This window comes from Tenebrio molitor, chromosome 3 (assembly GCF_963966145.1).
Source record: "Tenebrio molitor chromosome 3, icTenMoli1.1, whole genome shotgun sequence".
Classification (NCBI taxonomy): Eukaryota; Metazoa; Arthropoda; class Insecta; order Coleoptera; family Tenebrionidae; genus Tenebrio; species Tenebrio molitor.
Genome location: NC_091048.1, coordinates 15,535,435 through 15,560,712, shown reverse-complemented (window position 1 = coordinate 15,560,712; position 25,278 = coordinate 15,535,435). Strand labels below are relative to the sequence as shown.

The 25,278-nt window shown below is 34.4% G+C and overlaps 1 protein-coding gene across 2 annotated transcripts in view; it reads left to right on the top strand.

The window, feature by feature from the left end:
• Window positions 1–5,596: 5,596 nt before the first annotated feature.
• Window positions 5,597–25,278, top strand: part of EcR (Ecdysone receptor) — an 89,225-nt gene continuing 69,543 nt past the window's right edge. For both annotated transcript variants that reach the window (XM_069041679.1, XM_069041676.1), the window contains exon 1: window positions 5,597–5,770. The gene's annotated coding sequence lies outside the window, so the exon portion shown is untranslated. The remainder of the gene's footprint in view (window positions 5,771–25,278) is intronic.

Sequence of the window (25,278 nt, the reverse complement as noted above, 5' to 3'; positions counted from 1 at the left end):
TTAATAATTATCCCTATTAAAAAAATGCTTTTAAAAAACTGAAAGAACGAAATTATTACCCAATATTTAACCGTTTCCAATGTGGTGTAACACGAGTCGCCCTTGTGGGCGTGTGCATAGATGTAAGATGTCAAAATCAAAAATAGCCCGTTCAGTGTTAAAAAAGTAAGCAGTTTACAATTGTAACTTGTAATCGTTTGCTATTCACGTTTTAATATTTTTTGTTATACATATTTAGTGATTAACTGAAATATGTACGAGTATGTCCGATGCCATTATAACGAAATGCATTGCACGTCTCTAGAATTGACGCAGATCGCGGCAAATTCTATGCAGGATCTAATCCCACCGAAGTCCCGAAAAATTATAAATTGCGATTGATTATTCACCATTTTGGGAAAGTTTTACCTGGAAATTTGCAGAAAGTACATCGGATAATTTAGATAGCGTTGTAGATTTTACTAATAAATATTATCGAAAGTACCAATAATATTGGGAAGAAGGAATTACTGGTGCCTTAAAATTTGAAAACTGCAAATTATAATATTGTAATTTTAATGTAACTGCAGGAAAAGAAAAATATGTAAATAAATGGCTTCATGTCCGATTTTTTTTTTGTGATCCACTTGAAGATAAAATAGGTCTTTCTGTGCTTCGCCCAGTTGTCGACCTCGACTTCGTCTCGCTCAAACAGACTCACTTCTAGTCTTAATGATATAATCTACTACTTATTATGTATTTAATTTACACTATACCTGTTTTTGTTTACAGCCAGTTTGAAGAACGTTACGTTCATGACATCTTGTGATTAGTTGTGAATTCCCATATCAAGGAAATTTAAACCGTTTCTGTTTACAACTCAGCTCCATCTAGTAATGGACGCATTGTAAAAGAAAGTTCTAATATGTAGTTGTTTTATCGAGACTCATAATTATACTTTTCTATGGATCTCACTTCTGGTCTATAAGATATGTGAGTGGGATTCCATAACCTTAGATCTGTTAGTTTGGGCAAACATAGTAGAGATAAAACAAATACATACATACAAATAAACAAATACATAATACATATATAAATGCTCTCTTGTGAAGTTTCTCCGGTACAGTTAGAGTCGATGTTGCCGATTGCAAGAATCAACAATTCGTCATCATGATCTTATATTGTGCATTATATTTGATGTGCATAACTGCATATACATGTTTTTGTTTTACATTAGATATATTTTTAAGAAAATTTAGATGCTTAGTTGTGAAAAAACAACTGTATAATGCTTTTACCACAGTTTCTACTGGGATGATTTCAAAATGATATACACTGCGCCAAAAAATTGTCGCAACACATCGAAATTCGAAAATATTGTTTTTTGCATATCGTAATGAAAGTGGCCACTTTTTTACACGAAAAATCGTAGTGAAAGTATGTAGTACTTTTTTGCATCATTTTATTATTATCTCCTTGGAGATGATTTTCAAAGCATACCTATTTTTTTTTCATAAATCCTTTTAGACCAAATTTCTCAACTTACATCGAGATGCAAAAAATAGTGTGTACAACACGTTATGAAAGTCTCTTTTTTTCACTTATTTGCTTGAATCAATCTGCAAGTTCGTGAAAAAAAAGTATGACTTTCATAACTATACTCAATTTCATATAAATGTGCATCTAAGCAAGCCATGAAAATCTGATTTTCTGTTGGTAGTAAAGCTAAAGCTAGTGACTTTGACTTTCAAAGTTGCTTGCTCCGCGCGAACCCGATTTGACTCATTTTTCAGTTTTTGTCCATTTTAACATTGCTGATTTCAAAATCAATGTTACGTCTTTTTACTGATTAAATTAAAGTAATTCTTATTTGTTGTTGTCTTTGTATTTTTACCAAGTAAAGATTTATTGGACATGACCTTCATAAATGTGACTTTTGTAATGTAACTAAATTAAAGGTGCTTTTACAAATGCACAGCTCACTTGATGAACATTTATATGAAATCAATTATAGTTGTACAAATAACAGTGTGGAATAAAATGATTTACATCTAGTTACCTTTGGAATTTTTGCACATGTAAATTTTCCTGCACCGCTCTACTTTTTTTTTGAAGTGCCGAACTATTAGTTCTGTCAATAAATGTCATCAATCGAATTGACAATTGTTACAATTTACTAAATTGAATTAACAAACGTTGGTGGCCACTTTCAACACTAGCTGTGATTTGCTTTTGTTAGCTCCTTTTTAATTTCAATCTCTACTTTGCATTCATGTCATCCCTTCGCAATAAATCACATTTGGAATTTTGGAATATTTTGAGGTCAGGCTTTCTTTTTTTTTTGTAGAGCGGCATTTCGTATTTTTACAAGGGTAATGCAAAGGTAACTAGATGTAAATCATTTTATTCCACACTGTATTTGTTTCATAATGAGAAAACATATCTACACAAACGTAAACGTCCTAACATAATATGTATTGACATAATATTAGCATAATAATAATACAAGAAATTATAAAAAACACATATGCGGTTTACAATCGATAATTGATAAATGTAGGATTTGCTGAACTGAAGGGGAAACAATTGAACACATTATTTCTTCTTGCACCGTTTTGGCTCAAAGCGAATATAAAAAACGACACGATATATTCGCTAAAATTATACACATGAATTTAGCTGTTAAATTCAATTTATTAAAGAATACACAACCACATTATAGTTATACACCAGAAAGTTGTTTGGAAAATGACAGTTACAAGTTATATTTTGATAGAACAATTTTAACTGACATTCATATTAAGCATAACAGACCAGACATTATAATTTTAAATAAACAACAAAAGCAAGCATATCTTTTAGATATAGTTGTTCCAAATTCACATAATATAACACAGACATATAACACAAAAATTAATAAATATTTAGAGCTGTCCGTTGCTATGAGAAATCTTTGGTGTTTAGAAAAAATTTCGATTTTACCACTTGTAATTTCAGCAACGGGAATAGTACCGCAATCTCTTTTTAAAAATTTAAAAATTCTGGATTTAGATAACACATTGGTAGTTGAAATTCAAAAAGGTATATTATTATACTCATGTCACATCGTGAGAAAGTTCCTTAACATTGACACAGAACATAATACACAACAAAGTCAAAATGCGGAGGCAAGACGCCGGTAATTATGTTGATAAGCACTGCACTATTACTTGATAGTAATATCCGTAATAGTGTATGTACTCCGGCAAAATTGCCGTGCCGCCGGGTGGAGGTGGGATAGTTTTGAGTTATAATATGTATATACTTCTGCTATTTTTAAGTAATGCAAAAATACGTTTAGTGTTGCGAGAATTTTTTGGCGCAATATAGATCCTAGAAACATGTTTTCAAATAAACTAGAATAAAAATAAAAATAAAAGCACAAAAAAAATATTTATCTGATACATCTCACCGATGTGGACAGGTGGCCATACGTTCATGAGTGGCATCCCCAATTTAGAAAACAGTTCTTTTTCCCTTTCATGTGCCTTTCTCTGTGTAAGTCTCAGTCTGGTTTTGTTTCATTAATACGAGTATATGCATCACACGGGGACGGCACAGACATATTTTAATTATTTACAGCTTCTGTATAGCATTTTATCGACTTGCAGCCCTATATTTGGACAGCTTTGCGTTTGTACTTGGGCATCATCAAAAATGAAATACTTAGGTATTCAAAACTAATATGGCGTTATAACTCGCAATTCTTTGGGGCTATCTACATATCTCGTTTGTAGGTACTAGACGTGATAGCCCATATACTTCATTAGACACAACATGTTTTATCTTACGAGAAATATGTTAAAATGACCATTTAAAACAAAAAACGCAATAAAAAATAAAATATTAATAAGTATTTACAGTGTTTTTCTTTTGGTTTTCCTCTTTTGTCAATTGTATTTCAGTATTTCTCAAAACTGTTTCATATTTACGTCACTTTGACATTTAGGTAATAGAGATAGGAAATAGTTTTGAGAAATATCGAAATACAATTGACAAAAGAGGAAAACCAAAAGAAAAACAGTGTCACTTTCGACAACTAAATTATTTAAACGTATTCAGCAATAGTATAAATATGTAATTGCAAATTGCTATATTTGTAGTTTAATTACTGCAAAGAAATGTTTTGTTTTCCGCGATTAATTTTGATTGACTTATTCTCTTTGGTTAGATGACAATAATAAAACAAACAAAAAATAGTGGGAAATCTCTCTCCTATGACCATCTCCCCCGGAATTACTAAATACATGTCGCACATCCGCACGAAAAGTGACAGATCGAAATATTTGAATTTCATATTATCAACTCAAAGAATATTCTATATTAATGACTAATGAGTCAAAAACAATGTCACATTTCATTTTTCACTTTTTCACTTCTAAAATTTGCTATCGTAAGTACAGTTAATTTCAAAATGATAGAGTACACCTAATTTTCTACAGTGTGAAATGCACTTACATTTTTTGTCAATGATCAATGTCAATTTTGATAAACAAATTCTGAATCTAACCGAAAAAGTGAATGTGCTCGTTCTTTCCAAATTAGAACAAGATCCGGAGGGTAGCCCAGTATTTTATAACATTGCGAAGAGCACCGTGCAGAGGATAAAACAGACAATATTATGGTGTTCTAAAATATCAGCGACATTTTATGTTGTCAAACTAACCTAACCTATATAAAAAATATGACGCTCAAATTTCAAAAAGGCATCTTTACATGTAATAAATCGACTTCTTGATTTTTGAGGTGTACTCGATAATTTTGAAATTAGCTGTACTATAGGTACACTTGAATGTTTTAATGATATAATTTCTCCTTTTTGTTTCAAAACATTTGCGGTAAAAATGTTTGGTCTTCTGACATAAAATATTTTGTGAATTAGAATAATATTTTCAGTTGTATTTTTGCTGTTTTTATATACCTAATTAAATTTTGTTATTCTGTAAATGGTTACCTAACAATTGGCCACCTGTTAATAATAATGATAATACAACATTTCAAACTGAAGATGTTGACATTTGCGGTACACAAATTGTACTTCGATGTGGTTACCAAAGTTCAATGGTCCTCTAATTATAAGAAATTATAATCGAATCAAGAATTTATTTTAAAGAAACAGAAACAGAAAACGCATGTATTTATTCAACTAAGCGTTGTTGTTTTACTTTTTATTAATAAACATTTGCCAGTGATTCATACAAATTGAGTCATTTAAATGATGAGTTAGAGAAGGAAACGGAAGGCGAAGGAATATCGGAGAGTGACGAGAAGTTCAATCATTAGAGGATGGCTTTATGTCATGGCCAGGGTTATTTGACATGGCAATCGACACGTGTATACATAACTGTCAAATATTACAGTCATGTAAAATCTTATAGAAAGTCGACAATATTGGCGGATTCGGGATTGTCAGTGTTGACCGCTTCTTTTTCATTGGATCTTAGTTAGGTACCCGCTGCAAATATGTTGAACGAGATCGAGTCTTGTTGATGTTTGGTCGGCTTCGTAGGCCGAGGATCGCTGAGCGCATGACCGTCCACCATTACGCTAGCAGTGGCGGAACTTGCGCACGAACGAAGTCAGTTTGTCGTACTGTGTAGTCTATGTTGGACGCGTGTCGATTTCGCTGGTAATACCGATTTATTTACATGTACTCAGTGTGCATCCGTCGAGTGCATACCTAGTGCAATTGTTTTGTGTGACTTTCAATCACAATTTCCATCTTATGGATTAACACTCGACAGGCGACGAGGTGAGTGCTCGTTCGGCGGTATTTTTTTAGTAGGTCGTCGTTCCGAATATTTATCAAGTCGGTCATGTGGCCCCGCTGTTGCACGGCAGAAAGTTGTGTCGATTGCATCCAGAACGATGCCGCTGTTGCACCTCGTGCACTTGAAACCAGCACAAACACGGCCGCCTATGGACCAGACGAGCGCCGCAACATCATCGTTTGTTTTGGTTTTTTTCCGGTGTATGATGATGCCGCGCTAAATTTTGCGCAAGTAGACACATTTCTGCTTCTGTCAACCTCAAGGTCAGAATATATCAAATTTGTAAATTTCACATTTAAATAAATAATTTTGCGTTGCTAAGTTGACCAGGACCGGCAAAGGTTTTCGGTGATTTATTTGGGACGGCTTCGGAAATTTGTTATGTCAAACACATTCCACTGCCAATTCTTAATTAATTACTTTATTCGACAACAGTGACCCGCTCCACGCGATCATGCCAACGAGTTGCTGTTTGTTTTCGATATTAGATAAGAAAATATTTGTTGTCGATACTGTAATCTAGATATCCTCGAAAAAAAATCCATGCACGAATAACCCAGGCCTTGCTGTTGTGTTAAATTTAGTTGGAAAAATTTTCGCCGGTATTGGTACACATGTAATCGTAAATAAACATGCACAAGTTAAGCTCAATTGTATTCGGTTTTGATTCGGAATTAATTAACTTATTTCAAGGAGACCGAATTCCGTTGTCCAAATATAACCCCTTTTATACGCACCTTCGCAACCAAGTGCTAATTCAGAAAATTCATCATTATTTTTATCGGAAGCTACGAAAAGGTGCAGCCTGCTATTACAAAATTCGCATATTTGTTTATGAGATTTGCGATCAGGCGAAGGTTTTTCAACCAAAATAGTAAAATTATGCGAACAACAATATTACTTTTATAAAGTGGGCGTTTATAACTTGTTGATGTTTATGGAATACCTACCAGACATCAGAAATGGTGTCATACAATTTTTTAAATTGTGGTATGTATTATAAAACGATGGGTTCAGCTCTTAACAATTCCAGTCGATGACATCATTATCTATCTCTTGCCGTTCATTATAAATTGTAAGGTATGATTCTTACCCATGAACGAAAATAATCCATCGCAGATAGATCTATGTACTTGAAATCGTTGCAATTTTGTACATCATCTTAAACAAAAATGGTTGTTTACTTGTTGCTTTTTGAATGTGTACCGAAATTTGTCAAAATGATCCTGCACGGTTTACACGTCCGTAGAATATAACTGTATTGTTTTCGAATTTGTAAGTGTGATAGGAGCCATAAAAATGTTTACCATCTGTCGGATACAAATCCGTGGATTATGTTGCTTACAAAATTCTCACTTCTACATGAGTTTGTTTTGACAGTTGGCCATATTTCCATTTAATGTGGTAATTTTTTCTAACATTGCGGTGTAAGTATGACACATACTTTGTCGACATCTGATATTGTTGAAGAAATGTGTCTATTTATTAAACATTGTCGAGGTGAAAATTCATGATCCTTGAATGGGCAACAGAATTAAGAACAGAGTAGTAGACAACGAATTTTATATTTTTAACTTCGGGCAACGTTTGTCAATGACATGTCAATGTTGGCACTACGGGGAGCACAAGTAGCCCACCTATACTTTTTTTTTAATATGAGGAGTGTCCGTCTAATTAAATAAAATCATGTTAATTTTCGACTTAACAAATTTATCACTCCTAAAAAATATTTTAATTACGTGGCTGGCGGGTGGTCTTTGTTGCGCTTGTCTTCGTCGACTCTTGGGTGAAAAGGTAGGTAGTTACCGGATTTGTTTTTAACACCGAGATTTTCTGATTTGTCAGTCGTCAGCGTTAATTGATCATACTTGGGCTTCCTTTTCTGTTAATCATCACGCTTCCTTATGGTCGAGCACTTTACCCAATTTGGTCATTTAGTCAACGAGCACTTACAAGTAAAAATGACTGACATCCCTTAATCAGAAACGGACATCAGCGAACTGATTGCATTGAGTATATAACACTACTTGAAATATTTTCTCGTCTAATAAGGAATTTGTGCTGCAAACTGTGTTACCCGGAGTCAGCCCTGAAGTAGACCGTTCACCCTTAAACGCTTTGACATTAATCGCCGTGAATGGAATCATTTTCGCCATAAAAACGGCCAAAGATCGATTGCCAATACGCTGACGAACCAGTCTTGCCGAAAGTAACTAAAGAAAGTCGTTCATTGCGTCAATGGTGCGGCGGATGGCGCAATAATTAAAAAAATGTAAAGAGGACGGATGTTAAAAAAAGTTGGAAACTTTCCGCTTCGGTTATCTAGATGTTTACTCCATTTTTGATTTCGTATTTTTCGATACGTACCGCGTTATTGGAATACACTCCCTTTGAAGACTGTCAACTGAATTGGAATAATTGACGAGAATTGGACGATTCTGACAAACTTGCCGAAGAAGGCGAGAGTGACGTATCTATGGCATTTTATCGTGGAAATGCTCTCGCTCATTTTCAAGGTGAAACCTCTTGTAAACATGTCACCGTCTTGTTTACGCAACTTCCAGTAAACATGTAGGGTTTTACTAATTTTCTTTCCAAGTTTAACTCACCCACCGCTGATAAATTGGGCGCAGAGACACGGCGGAAAAGAACAAATTTCATCCGTTCGGCAACGTTGCCGCGTTACTCGCTCAGAAGAAATCGAGGCCATCGGGTTTGGTTCAGGTTTTTTTTTCTTAGTGTTGAAAACGTGATGGTACAATGTAAAAATATTCGATTAATGTTTGTAGGAGGCGCCGTCCTTTTTGTTTGTTTTCAACTGGTGAGGCTCATCTTCGCTCGTGGGTGGTGTTTCGACATTTTGAAAAGTTTTGTTTGTTCAAGGCCTATTTTTATGTTTCGCTTGTTCCAATTACAAGCTCGGAATTCGGAAACACCTTTTTTTTTACTGGAACAACAGTCACAAAACAGAAAGTGTCTCAATCGTAATCTGGAAAATGCTAAATAAGAAAATCGTAAAAGTAAAGCAATGGAAGTGTTGCAACGACGACGTGAAGTAATAAGAAATTGAGACAGTTAGTTATAAGCACTCAATTAGCGAATTTTGATTTATTTAGCCGTTTTTACAATAGACATACAGTTGCGAAACGTCCATGTCTCATAGTTGAAAGTAACAGTTGTGTTTACATTTAAAATCTTCCAAAAATGTGACATTTGATTTACTGGAATAATTTTGGTAGTTTTTGTTATCAATGGGCTTGTTGCCAGTGGTGACAAGGTGTCCTTTTGTAGGATAATGAGTATAAGATTGTGGCGAAACTTAAAATTGTTAGTAAGAGTGATAAATACTGATAACACTTCATGTTTTTTGTGTAGTATATTTTTGGGTGTGAGAGAATATATAGTCGACTCAAGTTGCAAAAAACCACTTGTCATTTGCAACAGCATTTTTCCAATATTTCTGAACCAAATAAAGGCACAAAGGGACCTGAAAATCATAGTTTGGATTGAATATTTCCCATATAAGTACAGTTTTAAAGTAATTTCAAACGACTAATGCCATAAAATTGCTGTTGCAAATCCAAATTGGTTTTTTGCAACTTGAGTCAACTTTAGGTAGGTAGTCGGTCAACAAAATGTGTGTGTGTGTACACAACGAAATGTGTGTACATTTTTCGAGCATCAGGTGACTACATTTAGTAAATAGGGAAGCCGTAGATAGGTTTGGCAGTTCAAGTTCAGGAGAATTCGGGGGCACCCTTGACCCGCCATCTGCGAGCGACGCTTCCGTCGTCTCCCGCCCGCAATCGGCGCCTATGATCGGCGACTCCGCTTTGATTTTTCTGTCGCTCCTAGTACATTAAGTCAGACAAAGCGAGCAAAAAATCTATCCAGCATCCGCTAATTAAAATCGCCATCAGCGTACATATTCAGTTGAGTTAGTATAGTGTGTTGTTGTAATAATTGACGCTTTCCCATTTGTTAGCGAAAGTCGGCGTGTAATTTTTTTGTTGTTGTTCGGGAACACCGCCACCTAGCGACCAGTAGAAAAATCAATCGTCTGATGTCGTCATCCCGTTCGATGACATAAGAACGTGCAATAAATAGGACAGTGGCTAAGCCTGTCATTCTCTAGGCACCGATATCGACCGTACACTAGCTATTTATAAACGACCTGTTTATTCCTTGGCCGCTGCCAGGGCCGCACTCGGCGGAAGGAAACGGAACAGACGACGCTGTATGCAACCGGAAATCATCATCCAGCCAACGGAAAAAATTTGTTTAATTCAATCGCGACGCTGATAAAAAATGTGTAAACATTGGATCCGAGTAAATAAACGAGTTACAGCCTTGATATTAACCCTAAGTAAATAAACGAGTTACAGCCTTGACATTAACCCCACCTTTTTATTTAGCCCTCGCAGCTTACGTAACAAGTACACGCATACACCGCCACACATCCATACGTACATGTGGTTGGCAGTATTCAGTGGCGGCTCGTGGTGTTTGTGCTCGAAGAGGCCAGTCAAAATGTGAGAGATATTTATTTATGCGCTGTAAAAAATTTGTTTTTTGAGGGGTGTACATTTATTTAAAAAATTAGCACAAATACAAGACGTTTAAATGAATTACATGGTAAAATTGACAAATGTATTACATATTACATAATCTCCAAAATAAATATTTAAATGACTGTAGCTGAGATTGTCTCATTTAAGGCGTACCGATGAGTCTGATCTATTAATTGTCAAATATTGAGCGGATAAAGCCCTTAGGCAAAAACCAAGTCTTACAACCGACTGAATTTTTTTACTCATTGTTGAATGACGAGATTCGGTAATTGTTCACTTTAACTACTTCTGGAATTTTCGCGTTTTTTCTGGCTAGACTGCCTCAGGGCGTCCTCCTAGATCGTGTCCCACCATTCAAACCTTGTGCAAATGCCTTTTTTTTTCTCTTGTTGTGTTTCAAGGTCGCGCCAAGTCTTAGTATAACTAAAGGGTAAGGAAAATTTTCATTTGCACAAGGTTTGACTAGTGGGAAACGATGTAGGAGGACGTCCTGAGGCTGTCTAGCCAGAAAAAACGCGAAAATTCCAGAAGTAGTTAAAGTGAACAATTACCCGAGATTCTATTGGCCGAAATGTAAAGCTAAAAATATTTCTCATACCTACCACGATTCACAAAATGATATGTTATGTTTACTGTTTAATATCACAAGAGAGTCCAATTTTGGTTGGGGTTTTTTCATAAGACAACGAATTAAAATGATGAATCAACAAAAAACCTACTAAATCGAGATGATGTAAGAAGTTCATTACTGTCACTTCCATTTTTGAAATTATCGAATTGCAAAATTAAATCTTAACCGCTTACCCCACCTTCGAGATAGCAAGAGCAAACAGAATTGTTTCAACTCAGCGAAATGCGTAGGGAAGCGTGCACTTTACCGTTAATGTTTAATTTCAGCGCGGGGTGTTTTCTGATTGGCTTGAGGCCGGCCGCCGATGACGCTAATATTTCTTTCTTAATTTTCAACTCGCTGTTTACACAGAACCGTCCGTTCAAGGCCAAATTTGAAGTAAACACGTGCAATAAGCTGGAGCGGCCCGAGTGCTCTCGGCCTCCGTTTGCGTTTTACCATTCATTAATTTATTAATTACATAATTCATTAATAATAATCAACGAGCTAACAAAAAAGTGCTATATTCTTATATTTGTATGTAGGTATATTTTATTATTTTCGTTTATTACATGTATCATGTATATTGACTTTAATTTTATTGTAGTATTTTTTATTTTATAATTTGTACTTCTACAATATTTAGGGAGGCCCGGCCTCCCCTGCCTCCATTGAGAAGCCGCCACTGGCAGTATTGTATTGCGCCGGATATTTCGTTCTTTTTCCCCCTCGAATCACGAGATTATGTTGTGTATGGCCGAGTTCTAGGTCGGACCGTCAAGGATGATGCCTCGTGATTAATCACAGAGATTGTTTTTGGTATTTGTTGTGAATGAAAAGCTCCAGGGGCGTATCGAGCGCTGCAGACTCGAGATTGAAGGCGGACTGTATATCCGTCGTTGGTGTTTCGTGTGACCAGTTTTTTCGTGCACTTTTTGGCAGACGCTCAGAGAAAATGTGTCAAGTTAAATTTTTGTTTTCACCCACATTTCTGACAGAAATTGCGCTTCATGTTTCAGGGAAAGCGATTTTTTTTTAACCTCGGCCATTCGCATGGGAGACGTGGGTTTTGTTATTGAAATGATTTTCAATGACGCACTGCTATTACATCGGGCTAGTTCGCCGACACTAGATTCGGAGCCCATATGATCTAGTCAGGTGGGCCAGGATAAAAATAAAAAAACATTCGCCGATCTGTTTGTGGACGAACTGCACGTCTGAAAGGTACAACTGTGCAGATGAGTCGATAGATTTTTTACAATTTTTGCAACTTGTAATGACCTTTCAAGCATACTTTTTCACGTTATTCGTTATATCTACTAACACTAATCGATGATTTGACAGCATTCGTGAAGTCAGACAAATGTGATTTCATTAGTGCTTTTTTTAATTTGGATCAAGCCATTTGACACACGCCTGAAATTTGTTAACAAATTTAATTGATATACAATCATAACAGGTTGTTTTCTATTTTCGCGTATGAATTATGTGTGCATAGTATTCTTTGTCAAATACGGTTATGTAGTCGCCATCTCTATAATACAACAGTACGATTTATAGACGCTATAATAATGCTATTCGACGAGGAATATTACCTATACATACATATGTATTAGAAAATATTGTAATTGAATTGTAGTTAAATACCGTGCCTTCAAATAAATTCGGAATTAGAGTAGGCTGTGATTTATATATTTTATCTAGTAACGGTTGGTAATAGACGTTTAACACGTGTAGTGTGTTGTCCAAGGTCATTGCTGTCCCTTTAAAAATTGCATGTTACCAATTTCATAATAAAAGCACAGCCAACTCTAATTCCGAATTTATTTGAAGGCACGGTAGGTACTGTCGCGAGCAATAAATTTTGGTCGTCAATATCATTTCAAAATTTGGTTAGATTGTCACAAATTTAAAAAAATTTCCCTGCCTGATCATGCCCACGTCAACAAAGTGTCAAAAAATTGAGAAAAAAATGACAATCAATGTCATACAACATGATCATAGGTTATGATATTTACGACTGTTTTACAATGGAGCATTTTCGATTGCGTCAAAGAATGACCTTGACGACCAAAATTTATTGCTCGCGACTGTACTTAATATCGTACCATCGCGGTCAAAAATAACTGGTACAGTGTGTTACTGTAGACACTTCCAAAACGCATTCAAACTCATTCAGTTTGGAAGTGTCTACATTAACACACTGTCCCAGTTATTTTTGACCGCGATAGTATGATCAAAAAGTCTTTAGATCAGGGTAGTCTTGTATTTCAATTATTTTTGACATTTACTTGACAACTTTCAAATTAGCAGGTTATAATTCAAAATGTTTCAAAGAGAACATAAAATTTTTATTATTAGATCATACTATGTACCGTAATGGAAATCGCGGTGAAAATGGTACCTAATTGGGTTTATTTGCCCGGTTTATGTTTAAATGAGTTCCGTGAGAGATTAGCGCTACTTTGAAGTATACATAAAAATTACGGGCAGTAGAAGTAAATAATTCTCTAGATGGTTTTTGCATTTCACTGCTATCGCCATCCAAAGACTTTTTTATCATACGACAGTAATATGTATCTGTTCACGTTGGAATGAACATCAGTGGTGCAAATGACCTGACCTGTTACTATAGTAAATTCAAAAAACTCCTGGACTGTCAAAATTAAATTTTAAATAAAATGCTTGTTTTGACTGTACTTGGGTATAAAAAATTTTCGCTAGAGTGTACCGACATCAAAATCTACCGGGTGATCAAGAAGGACTTTTTAAGTTGGTAGTACAATTAAGAAAATTTTTTAATTCGGTTATTTATAACACTGCAACTGGATATGTTTTGTTGGTTTATTTGACAAATATCTGATATAGGTACAGCATTAACAACGACAAGCCACCAACAACTGGAAGTTACTCCTGTTATAGGATTTAAAATACGATCCAGTGTTACCAACTTAAACAGTCCTTCTTGATCCCCCCGTAGTTACAAAATATATTTAGGTTATGTTTTAATTTTTAATTATTGAACTAAAAATGTTTTGAATCATTCATTGCTTCGAACACTTGAAGTGAAATGCAGCAACTAAATGAATTGAAGCAATTTAATAGTTTATAAAAATCACACGACAAACAGGTAACAAATTAAGCAACAACCAAAATCATCTGTTTCATTTATTCAGAATCGGAAGAAAATTATGTATTTAACATTTGATTAACACTTAGGTATCTGCAAAATTTTGTTTTTTAAATCACAAGAATGCTTTGGCACAAATTTGTAATTTCTTCCCGTTATTATCACTTTTTTGTTTGTTCCTCATAATAATTTCTTATGGCCCTCTTCTCTAGAACCACCCTAGTTCGTTTTGAACTTTCCATTTTAACCTTTTTACAAAATACACGTAAATAATTTTGCAATTTATTTGACAATGTCAATTTAAACAAATGAATATTTTGAAAAATTAAAAAATCATAGGTGACAACTGGGCAATATGAAAATAACTAGTGATTTCACAACCTAACAACTGCAATTTTGATTTTGACAGTCCAGATGTTTTTTGAATGGACTTTATGTATGACAACTCATATGAAAGTTAATGCCAAATGTGTGCGATTTGCACGACTGATGTTCAGTCCAACGTGAACAGGATATACAGTGAGTTTTTTTTAAGACTGGCCATAGGATTTTACATGCTAATTTTTCAACCCCCTGTTAACTTTTATTTTTGTGAAAATTACAAAGCTTAGCGCTGTTTTTAGATTAAACAATAATATTATTTGGTCATTTACCACCATTTACTTTATTTTGTGATACTAAAATGGTTGTAATAGACAATTTACACACAAAATGTTAATTGCAAAAAATAGTCTGAACATTACTTCAGTAACGATAAATTCATTTTTTATGTTATAACAAGGTTCTTTACTTCAATAAAAATGAAATGAAATGTCCGAAGTGGCCTCCATAGGCAGTTAAGCAATTACACAATCAATTACCTATCAAAATTATAAATGTCAGGTGAAATTTTAGCCTATTGAAAATTTAAAATTGAATCCAACGGAATTCAAAAAACATCTTTTTGCTAACTTATTCCTTGCTTCTGGTTATTAAATTGAAGTTGTTTCAATACATTATGATATCTCACAACTTTACTACAAAACTGGGTTGAATATTTTCATGAGGACAAAAGTTAACAGGGGGTTGAAAAATTAGCACGTAAAACGCTATGGCCAGTCTTAAAAAAAACTCACTGTATGTACATACTTTACTTTTGACTTTGCTCTTTGCTTTTGTACTTTGAAAAACATGTAATTTTAATAATACAAGAAAAACAAGAAAACACCAAAACGGATACTTTTGACCTTTTTGTTGTTAAATTTTTTGCGTAGGTGGTTGGTAGTAGTGGCTAAGAGTATTTTCAGGATCAACCCCTGTTACCAAACAGATATCCTAATGTTGTTTGTATACTTACGGCCGGTTTCATAATCCGACCCTAAAGACTCCTTTAATAAAATGCGCCTTTAAGGTAAATGCGACTTTAAATCTAAAATAAAGGAGACTGCATTTCATAAACACGGACTATCGAAACATTAGTTAAAATTTGCATTAGTTCGAAAACGAATCATTCACCGTGTGTACGTAGTCATTTTCCTAGGGAATTCTAGGGAATTTTACAGTAAACGTTTGAAAGTTTTGGTAACTCGCAACTGTTTCCCTGGGACTTTGAATTGTATTTCGAGTAGGTATTTTAATTTTTGTTTACATTCTGCATTTTACATTTTGCTAGTGGAGCAGCGCCAAATTAAAACATCCGATTAATAAAAGATTGGGACCAAAAATGCCAAATCCAACCTTTCAAGTGAAGGAGCAATTTTATAAATCTAAAACAAAACTTGTATAAAATAAGATCCTACACTTAAAGAGAAGAGAGGAAAGAGAAGAACATGAAAGGAAAAAACTGTTACCTATTAGACTTAGATTGAATTAGCAAGAAAACAATTGAGCAATAAAAACTAATGAATTCATGGAATATCTTTATTTTCTGAATACCTATAAGTTTCCGAAATGTTGATTTAATTATTCGGTAAGTACCTACTAATTCACAAAAAAAAAAACAGCAATTTGTGGCAATGCACTAGCCTAGCGAAATGTCACTTGTCATGTAATTGAGGTTATGTTCCCCATTTAAATCCACCTTTAACGAGATAAAAGGCCGACAACGAGCTTTTAAAGTTAAAGGGGGTTTTAAGGATTTAAAGACGCCTTTAATGAATATGAAACACAATTTTTAGTTAAAGGTGGTTTTAAATTTAAAACCGCTTTTAAAATACATTATGAAACTGGCCGTTAGAGCCCGATTTCAAGTCAGGGTGACAAATAGGTGGTGCAGCACAAATGTGTAGCTATCTTTGTCCTACACATTAATTACTAATATGCGTCATCTTTCTCAAACTTGCAATTTTGTGCCGTTACCATGACAATACAAGTTGCAACTCAACTTGAAATCGGCCTCTTAGTCGTTTATTTTTTTTTATACATATACGTGGAATGTCCGAAGTACCTAGGAGTAAGGTAACGTTGACGTATTCATGTGTAGAATGAAGAAAATTTAATTTGGTGTCAGTTTTTTTTGTTGTTAGACTAATAGAGGTTACTGTAATGTTTGAGTTTATACACAGGTAGAAATATTAACATTTCAATAATTAATCTGTGGCTAAATTTGTTTTATTGTTCATGACTTCATTTTGAGTTCGACGCAGAAACATTAGCAAAATATCGTTTGTTAGCCACAACACATTTATTTTTTTTTATATATATTTTTTTTTAATAGTAGAACATTATATTAATAACATAATTACATAACATTTTTGTTTTATAATACAAAAATTTCCGATAATATTGCGGAATCTGGAAAAGTGCCCCGAATGCTTGCAGCGTTTCCACGTTGAATGGCAAGGGAAATCCTCTCGAAAAGGAATTTCTTTGATTTTGAATCGCCTGATTCCGCGATAAGTCGGTTTCCGATGACATTAATGAAATCGATGGCTTCTTTGCACCAAGGGCCTAAGGTTTCAAATGTTAAACCTTTAAAGACATAGTTTGACGAAATGATTGAACTATATTTGCTATGTTTGCGTCTGCAAGCCATTTCAGCGGCAAAACCTGAGACTTCAGATGATTTCAATACGTAACTGTCTGCAAGTGTATCTACCACAGTAACGTCCCAAACCAAAGGTTGACCTTGTGTGTGTCTTTAAAATCTAATTTATTTTTTGTAATTTGTATATTGTTATTTTGTAATTTTAATTATACGCAAACTCTGTACGGTAGATAACACATGATAATGGATTTTTTTTTTTTTAATTTTTGTAGTGTATACAACAGAATATGTAATGTATTCGTTTAAGTTAAAAATTTATTAAATGTACTAATATTCTTTTTTAATGATAAGAATAAATGTCCCGTGATAGTTAACAAAAGTTCCATCAAGTAAAAAAAATGGTGTACCTACCGGTTTATTTTTTAATGAATCATTAAGGAAGGAAGTCGGATGTAATTGGATACATCGATACTTTAATATAAAATTTTTAAATGTCACCCAAGTCTAGTGTTAACAATCTCTTATTGGAGAAGTAGACCTATTAATTTTTTACGTCTCTAATAAAATAACCTTGGAATTCCAGCGTAAGGAAATTTTGAGTATGTAATATTTTGCAGCAAAGTTACTTTCTGTTTTAAGAATAACCCTATCCGGTGGAGCCCTCTTGTTATTCAGGCAAAAAATAAGTCTTCTCATTAAAATGTGTTATGAGGCGGTGATTCAAAAATGATTGTCAAATGTCAAGTGATAGCTGAGGTCAGTCGATAATATAAATGAGAAAAAACTCCAACCAAGTGTCGCGAATTTTATTTATAATATATTATTTACTCGACTTGTTGATGTTATAAATATTATGCTCTTCTACAATCAGTGAACTCGTGTAGCGGAAAAAAGTTTTCACACATCTAGGTTTGTATATCTATTTTAGTAACAGAAGCGTGATTAATGGAAAGGTGAGTGAAGCAGTCATGTGGTTATCACGTGAACGTCAATTTAGCAAGTTTCGTTGTGTATTTTTCACAATTATTTGAGACTCCGCGTCCATAAACAGTCTGGCCTTAACCAGAGAGCGTCCTTGTTGACAACTGGTTAATAGCGATCAGTTAAATTTCGTCCCATATATGGCGGCGTAATGGGAATACTTTCATTGAATACCGAAAGCAGACAGCCCATGTCTGGAAACTTTGCTCAAGTCTTGGGAAAGGGGAGAGCTCCATCTCGACGGATTTCTAATTTCCATTACAAAAACCGTCTTTTTATTATTACACCGTGGGAACACTGGCGCGGCAGCTACAATGTTACGGATATTTTTTTTCCCGGCGTCATTGAAAGATTTTTATTTTATAACCGGAAATTAAGCTCGTAATCAATAAGCCATTAAAAATTTACGATGATAAAAACGGTTCTGCACGCTGCAGATTCATAAAATTATATGGTGAAGAACAGGTCACGTGTGAGGGTTTAATTGATATGGGAATCTTTAAGGGTTGATTGAATGTTGAGAAAGTATTGATTATGAGAAATTTATATAGAACACCTTTCGACTACTATGTATTTGTTTTTGTTAATTAAAAGTTGGGTTATTTTCTTTATCTATACCCACCTCGCTTGACCTCATTCTATGTTAATAGCGTCGCTTTGGTGTATTTATTTTAAGTAAAAAGTGACACAGATCACAAAGAATTCCATTGCCAAACTGTAATTTTCCCAAGGACAAAGGATATGATCGATAATAAATTATTAATGAATAATCATATGCTGATCCACATTGAGGCTGCGGCTCCAAATAGGCTGGACAATAAATTACTCACACCACATCAAGTCCATATTTTTCAAAATTTGCATAATGTCATGCATTTTATGTATTTTGCGGTGGTGATAATCATTAAGTCTGAGTAAACACAGTTGAAGGTGGTTTTTGTGTTGACTTTTTTTGTGCTTGAAAAATAAATCAAGATTTTCATGTAAATAGAACTACATCTGGGTCACACTATCTTCTCAAACATTAATCCTACATTTTTATTATCTTACAACACTTTGTGCTATTTTTTCTTAACAAAAACTTTCCCAAGGATAATGTTTAATTTTTGCTTGATGTAATAGCAAGTTATAACTAATAATAAAATTTCAGTATCTCGTGACTACTTGGTGTTACTGTACTAAATAATGGTAACATTTAGTAAGGAAAACAATTGCTCATAGTTGCTTATAATGCAGAAAGTCATAAACATTTTACCAATTAACACTACCTATTGAAATTGACAATTGTATTTCCAACCCATTTTACAAATTAAATCAGAAAACAGAAATGTTTCTATTGTACATTTTCGGTTGTTCCGTTTACGCTCTTTACAGTTATTTATATTGTATTTATGTGGTCTTTCAATAAAATTCAGTAACAGGAATTAATAACATAGCAGTTATAAAATCTTTTTCTTAACCTCGGCTCTTCGCACTCTGAATTTAAAGTTTTATATATTTTTTGTGACACAGCTGCAAGAATTTCAATTCTGTTCCCCTATTTTTGAATATTGGTGTGAATAAAATAATGTGAAGTATGTCATGCTTTTAGTTTCCCCAAGAATTACTTTGTTGAACCTTTGCATTTATGTAACCGTTTATGGCATACAGCCATAAAAATGATTTTTTGGTTGCTGTACTCGTGCAATAAACTTACACTTGGAATAAAAAAGATTCAAACAATGTATCGTGCGTTCATTTAAATTTATCCTCAAAGTTAAAGAGTTGATTGTGAACGCACTGTACGAATTACGGATCACGGATCAGCTGTTTAAGGCCCGGTTTATTCACCTTCAAGTAAATTTATCAGGCCATTTATAGTTGCTATGATTTAGAATCTGCTATTGGTAGATCCATGGTAATTACCGTTCAATTAAAGTTACCTGAAGATGAATAAACCGGGCCTAAATCTTACGTTTTTACACGAGTGATGACCCAAATGAAAAAAATTATACAGGAAACAAAATGACTCTAAGAACACTACAAACCTGAGTAACCATATAATTTTTATACCATCTACCCATTTATGGGCAATGGGTAACTTTTATTTTTCAAATGGTAACATAATTTTTCTATAGATTCTGTTTTTTTTCTGATCGTAATGGCATAAAAAAACTATACCCTTTGATAACGAAATTTCCGAGAAAAAATGGAAAATATGTTGCATCAAATTAGATTTATTGTCATATTCATTAAAAAATGAAGTTAACCGACCTCCATTATTCAATGATTTTTATGAATTATAATTAAATAAATAAAATTTGCAACATGAAACGTGTGTAAAATTGACATTTAAGTGAAGTCCAGCACTTATTGATCTTACAGGTACAGACCCATTATCAAAATAAAAGAGTACACTTTTAACAAATGTGGTCAGTGAAATACGAAAAAATCAAGTTCAGTATTTGCGGGGTTGGATAACCTACACATTGTGTTCAAATAAAAGTTGATTAAAAAAAAGGAAAAATATGAACAGAGTTCAGCAACAGTCAGCTACAATTATTACTGCTGTCCCATGTCGGGAGATAACACTGAATAAAAACCATGTCAAGTAAGCGTTGCAATCGATCAAATTAACCGATATAACAACCAGTATACTCGGAAGTGGCATAGTATGAAGATCACAAATATCATTCAAACACTTAAACATGGAACACATTCTGAACGACGGAGAATGATTAAGAACATTTGTATTAGCTCTAGGAACATGGAAAATATCTATGTGATCTTGATAAAATCTGAGGAACACTGATGCACAGACCACTCAAAAGATTGGTGTAGTCCACTTTATTGTGAAATAATTTAAAGAGGAAGGTTACCGTATCAAGTACCCGTCTAACTTTTAGGGGGGTAAAATTAAACCTGGAACACAAAAAATCATAATCAACACCAATCGGCGGATAAATTCCGTTTTCCTTAAAAGAAAGATATTTTAGAAATTTGCGTTGCACAGATTCAATAGAGTTAATATATCACAATATGGAAACCATATTATAGAACCATATTGCAAACGAGATCTTACAGGCGAGAAATACAACGTAGTTAAGCATTTGACGGAACGAAACTCATTGCAAGATCTAAATAGAAATCCGAGAAGTTTCAACGATGCACCAACAACAGAACTAATATGCACATCAAAAACTAGTCTGGAATCAAACCAAATACCGAGGTCCTTGGTGGAAGAACGACTAGACAAATTATGGTTGTCTATCTTGTAATCAAATCGACAAATGTCATGCTTACGCGAATATGAAACAGAAATGCACTTGGCCTTATTCAGAACCAATTTGTTTCTTGAGCAGCAATCGGACAACAAGTCAACATTCGATTGTGGTTCTATGATGGCACATTGGTTATAATACATATACTAGAAAGTCATGGGGTGACTTTTAGATTTTTTCTGCTTGCCTGTATTGTTCAGAGTAAAAAAAAGGAACTAACAATAATTTTTTCACTGATTTTCGAGATATTTGAAAATTTTAATCAGTTATCAAGCTACGATCATGTTTCTAAAGGCCTGTACAGAGTTGCCGATAACTGGACATCTTCATCGACTGTGTCTAGAGATATGTATACATATGTATTGCCACCGACGTTTAGAGTCCAGTTGAAAGTAGTTTATAATAACCCTGTATAACAATGCATTACATTCATATTATTTTGTATTTTTTTACTAAAAGAAAAGAAGTGTAATTTTCAGTTATAATATCCCCAGTGCATTGATTATTTCCGGAAATTTTTTCGAATGCATTTGCAAAACGTATTAATTAGCCCGTGTGGAACACCAGGGCTAATTACGTTTTGGAGATGCATAAGAATAAAATTTCCGGATATTAATCAATGCACGAGGGCCACGAGGGCATATTCGGTAAGAAAATCGCAACGACACGGACATTATGCTTCTTAAATTATAAATTTCTGACAAAAAAAAAATCAAGTTGTATAACAGAATTATCCTTGACAACGGAAAAAAAAATTGAGATTTTTAATAAATAAATGATTTTTATTGGCTGAAAAAATTTCCACTTATTAATTTCATGTTGGGTTAGCTAGGTGCAAAAAATTTCCAGGAAATCTATATTGTTATAGAAACGACACCGAATTCTGTTTTTCTATTGGCTATTTTTAAGTGTCGTGCGATTTTCAGATTTGTTTCTTGTTTGCGTATGGGAAACTGGGATGCAGGTAACATTCTTTGATCTTAAGGTACTCATTCACCTGCAGTCCCCAACTGTGAGCCATCTTGCCTCGCCCATCGGTGATAGTTTTTTAAATATACAAGTTTCATGTAGGATAAATTAATTATCGTCCAAAAGGGTTTAACGATGTTTCTTCTGTTCGTAACTTAACAAGACAATTTTTTTTTTTTGAAAACATCTACATATGTACGACATTGTAGATGTAGTAGACAGTCTTCACGGTACTTATGTGAGGAATTCTTAGGCAAATTGTAGTTCTCAGACTGTTCGATAGTGGCCCTCGGTCCATAATGCTGAAATTTAACTGCATATGTGTAGTCAATTGCAGTTCGGGATTGCAATCTACATCTGTCAGTTTATGAACTGCAATTCACCTCAACGTGAATGAGTATCTTTAGGCCGGCAGATACTTTGCCGATGTTGTCAAATGTCGCCGGGAAACATCGCTTGCTGCTACGTTTCCAGCTATTATCAGTTGGTCTTAAATGACCGATTTAATTGAGGGCACTGTGTTATACAGCTTAAATAGGAACACCGTACATTCATTGTATTTTCTGCGATTTTGTAAATAAACCTTAAGCCAAATACTTTTGGTAGTTTCTCACGTGTATAATATAGATTTATGCGCGAGATACATGGTGTCCTAAACCTAAACCATACAATAATGTTCTAAAATGCTGCGGCGAACATATGTACAATAATACAAACTTCATGTCATACACCAGCTTCTCCTAATCATAAAACCTAGCATCTTAAAAGCACGAGAACATAATTATTAAGTCAATGTCAAACCAGGGTCTAAACAAGACACTTAGATATTGAATTTCAATAACACGTTTTAAAGTTAAAATATTAAATAACTTAAGTGTTTTATGGTGTTCAACATGAAATCTTATTATCGCAATAATTTAATGTAGATCTACAATTCCACATCCGAAATTCTGAATACCTAAAAGCTCGGAAAACTTTTTTCGCTGTTCCAGTATTTTAATATGTAATTAATAAAATTGAACTTGAAAGCTGTTTTTTTTTGTGTAGAACGTTGAAATTTGAGTGCAAATGAAACATTGTTCTGGAAACTTTGAAATGTTGATAAACGAAATTCGGACCACAGCAATTTAACAGTAAAATTCTTCCCTGTTTGAGAAACCTGAACAACATTAATTTATATGAAAGGGTGTGCGCGAAAAAGATCCAACATTTCTTAATGATTTCAGTCGTTGCCAAAACGCTAAATCTTAACTTCCTAACTTTTCTCAGCAGTTTACTCCGAAGAGAAAACAATTTTGCTTGCCCCAATAGTCGCGGAAAATAACAAGGGTGGATGATAGTGTTTCGAGAAGCGGCCAAGCCGTGGGCGGTCTAATTTATAACGACATTGTTTACGCTGGATAGCAGGGTGGTAAATTGCCCAATTATTACGAGAATACCATTAGTTTTGGTGAACTAGATTTGACATTTTGACGCGATTATACTCGTAGTTAGTGAAGAGGCAAATCCCTTAAAACCGTGGCCGCCAAAAATTTTCATCGCATTAAAACCGGTCGGTCGGCTCTCGTAGGGGTGATATTCCCACATTCTCGGCGTAGCTCCTGTTTCAATTCAATCCGATCCGGGAAAGTGGGTCAGATGGTGCAGCGAGGCCTGCAGCCGGACCGTTTTGGGCGTCCCTCCCTCTTCTCTCCCCCCTGTCACTCGTACGCACCGTTTTATCCTACGCGTACTCCATCCACGCCCACGCTTCTTGCACGTTTTATCAGGAGGGAGTCAACGCACATGCGTCGCCCATTTCGATCCATTCTATACAATCCTCAACGAAATGCATCGGAACGCTTTCTTCTCGCCGACCAAATTTCAATTCAGCGCAGCGACTTTCGAATACACGGATGCATAATCAAAAATCAACTCAAAAAACTAACAAAAACACGTGTCTTTTCAAATTGACCGTACAGGGACATTACCACCCGAAGAGTCACACAAATGATAAAAATTGGTGCCTAATCTGATTTGAAAAGTCAAAATTATCGGAAAAAAAAAACAATACATATAACTTGTTTTAATGGAATTTGGTAGCACAGCTAAATGAGGTAATAATTATTTTGCGTGCTGATTACGTAATTATTCAAAAAAAAAAAAAAAAACGTGCTTACGGTTAATGTACTTTCAAGTCTAATTTTCTAGTCGTATTATTTGTGATTTGGTACCAAAAAGTACATATAAAATATGTAGTTGAATAAATTTCATTCAAATATTGAGCGATCAAATTAATTTGTAATCGAGTCATCCATGGATTTAAATCCGTATGTCTTTTGCGATGATATGTCAAGATGTAACCTGTGTTTCAACCTGTATTTATTGGAGCTAATTTTTAAGATTCTAAGCTACATATTTGGAGCCTTTAAGAGGCTCGTCGAACAAAAAACCGTTATATTCAACTCGTTCGTGTGTAAATTGGGCTTTCTTTTGGCATGAGTGGGCCAGTTTAAAACTATCGAGGGATCAAATTAATTTGTAATCAAGTCATCCGTGGATTTGAATCCGTATGTCTTTTCGATTGATATGCCTAGATTTAACCTGTGTTTTAAACTGTGTTTTTTTGTTCAAGAAACTACATACGATATCGGATTCATGGATAACTCGATTACAAAACTTTGCCAACTAAATACTCGTAGAATTTATATCGGGTGTTTTTTTTTAATTTCACCCCATAGTAGTCGATTAATCCACACGTGTAAAAACATAAGATATAATAAAGACCTGATCCGTGATCCGTAACCCGTCTAGTGCGTTCACAATCGACTCTTCAACGCCTACTATGAGGTGAAATTAAAAAAAACACCCGATATTTAAACGAAACACTCAATACAAACTCAACTGTCAATTTTTTACTATTTTTACAACTTGAAATGATGTATAGTCGTTTTCAATGACGACCATGCTGTCAATATGACAACATGTTGGCATCACTTACTGTTTCAGTTTAGTAATTTTGAA